The sequence below is a fragment of the Vigna radiata genome, chromosome 4, assembly GCF_000741045.1.
Source record: "Vigna radiata var. radiata cultivar VC1973A chromosome 4, Vradiata_ver6, whole genome shotgun sequence".
NCBI classification, from domain to species: Eukaryota; Viridiplantae; Streptophyta; class Magnoliopsida; order Fabales; family Fabaceae; genus Vigna; species Vigna radiata.
The window spans coordinates 20,739,028-20,741,668 of NC_028354.1; positions in this window are offsets into that span (position 1 = coordinate 20,739,028).

Sequence of the window (2,641 nt, forward strand, 5' to 3'; positions counted from 1 at the left end):
ATATATATATATATATATATATATATATATATATATATATATTTGACTACTTGACACACTCGTTCTAGTATGCCGTGGCCTATTTGACCTGGATCCAGTTAATAATACTAATATGATTATTTCTCAAATTATGTTTAATTATGATTAATTTTGTAATTAGTGAAATTTCACTTTAAAAATGGGTAAACTAAAATAAATATAAGTAGTAATTTAAAACTAACACAAGAGAAAAATAAAAGATAACTTATTTAACAAATTCTTGAAATTCAGAAAGATTATACATCACAATTATAACAACAATTTGTAATAAGTTTATTGTTGGACGACAAACGAACTTAGTGACCTTTTCCTCATCAACATACAATTTTTATACGATCATCATTCGCCTGAACGTTTACAATGCCATTATGTGTTGTCCTGGAATCAACTGGTTATATTTTGCAATCCCCTATAACATTCGTCAGGTCCTATAATAAAAAAATAAAACAAGTTAAATTCAAACCAATCAAACCCCTTTTGTTTCCCAACCCACCATACTGTTGAAATGGGAGCTTCGATTTCGTCGGTGCTCATAGGATCTGATTTGCTAGTGGAGGGCTCCGGTGAGAAAGAACATGAGCTGTTATTCTTAGGGTTAACGTTGATAGAGTGATTTTTCTTGGGATCTTCTTGAGTTGGCGTTGGTTGCGAAGAATCGCCGACGAGGGATTCTTTACTCATCTGAACGTTTACAATGCCATCATGTGTTGCCCCTATAACATTTGTCATGTCCTACAATAAAAAAATAAAACTAGTTAATTTCAAACCAATCAAACCCATGGACTATAAATCAAAGACAGTTCCCCATGGACTATAAATCAAAGACAGTTCCCCATGGACTATAAATCAAAGACAATCCCCCAGAAAGAATCTGAAGTTAAAGACCGAGCCGTAAATCCCCCTTGGCCGAGAGGTAAATCCCTCTCGTTGATGCTGAAGACCGAGAGGTAAATCCCTATCGTCAAAAGTTAATGAAGAAAACCAAGAGGTAAATCCCTCTTGTCAAAAGTTTATGTTGAAGGCCGAAGAAGTAAATCCTTGTCGGTTCAAGTTTAAAGCCGAAAAGGTAAATTTCTCTCGGTTCATGTTGAAGGTCGAAGAGGTAAATCCCACTCGGTTCATGTCGAAGGCCGAAGTTGAAGACTAAGACCGAGAGGTAAATCCCTCTCGTTGAAGAAAAACCCGAGAGGTAAATCCATCTTGTCAACCAAAAGGTTGAAGACAAAGACCGAACGGTAAATCCCTCTCGGCCGAGAGGTAAATCGCTCTCGTTGAAGAAAAAACCGAAAGGTAAATCCCTCTCGTTGAAGAAAAAATTGAGAGGTAAATCCCTTTCGTCAACCAGAAGGTTGAAGAAAAAACCGAGAGGTAAATCCCTCTCGTCAACCATGTACTAGTACAAAATATGATTATAATAGTGCACTAGTACAAAAAATGATTATAATAACTATTATAATCATATTTTGTACTAGTACATGGTTGACGAGAGGGATTTACCTCTCGCTTTTTTCTTCGAGAGGGATTTACCTCTCAGCCGAGGGATTTACCGCTCGGTCTTTGTCTTCAACCTTTTGGTTGACGAAAGGGATTTACCTCTCAATTTGTTCTTCAACGAGAGGGATTTACATCTCGGTTTTTTCTTCAACGAGAGCGATTTACCTCTCGGCCGAGAGGGATTTACCGTTCGGTCTTTGTCTTCAACCTTTTGGTTGACAAGATGGATTTACCTCTCGGGTTTTTCTTCAACGAGAGGGATTTACCTCTCGGTATTTGTCTTCAACTTCGGCCTTCAACACGAACCGAGTGGGATTTACCTCTTCGACCTTCAAAATGAACCGAGAGAAATTTACCTCTTCGGCTTTAAACTTGAACCGAAAGGATTTACTTCTTCGGCCTTCAACATAAACTTTTGACAAGAGGGATTTACCTCTCGGTTTTCTTCATTAACTTTTGATGATAGGGATTTTCCTCTCGGTCTTCAGCATCAACGAGAGGGATTTACCTCTCGACCGAGGGGGATTTACGGCTCGGTCTTTAACTTCAGATTCTTTCTGGAGGACTGTCTTTGATTTATAGTCCATGGGGAACTGTCTTTGATTTATAGTCCATGGGGGACTGTCTTTGATTTATAGTCCATGGGAGACTTCTTTGATTTATAGTCCATGGGGGACTTCTTTGATTTTTAGTCTTGTGACCTGTAAGATATATAATAAAAAAAATATAGGCGAGACCGTTCAGTCTTTGGTTGAATGTTTGAAGAATCCATATTAGGATGTTTCATGGTCGGAAAGTAACTACTTTATAACCTTGTGATCTGGAAGATACATAATATAAAAAATATAGGCAAGATGGTTCGGTCTTTGGTTGAGTAATGTCGCCTTGTCAGATTATTTACTGCACTGAAAATTTTCAGTGGGCTGCACTTGATGGAGTGGACCTGCTTTAAAGATAAAAAGTTAAAGTGAAGTTGCCAACGACATGGCATGTCAATCCTTTTAAGATCCCACAACTTGAAGTCGTTTAAATATATCTTCTTCATTCCCGTCACGATGGAAGCATGCCTTAAAGGCCTTTACATGCCTTGATATATAAATTTTTAAAG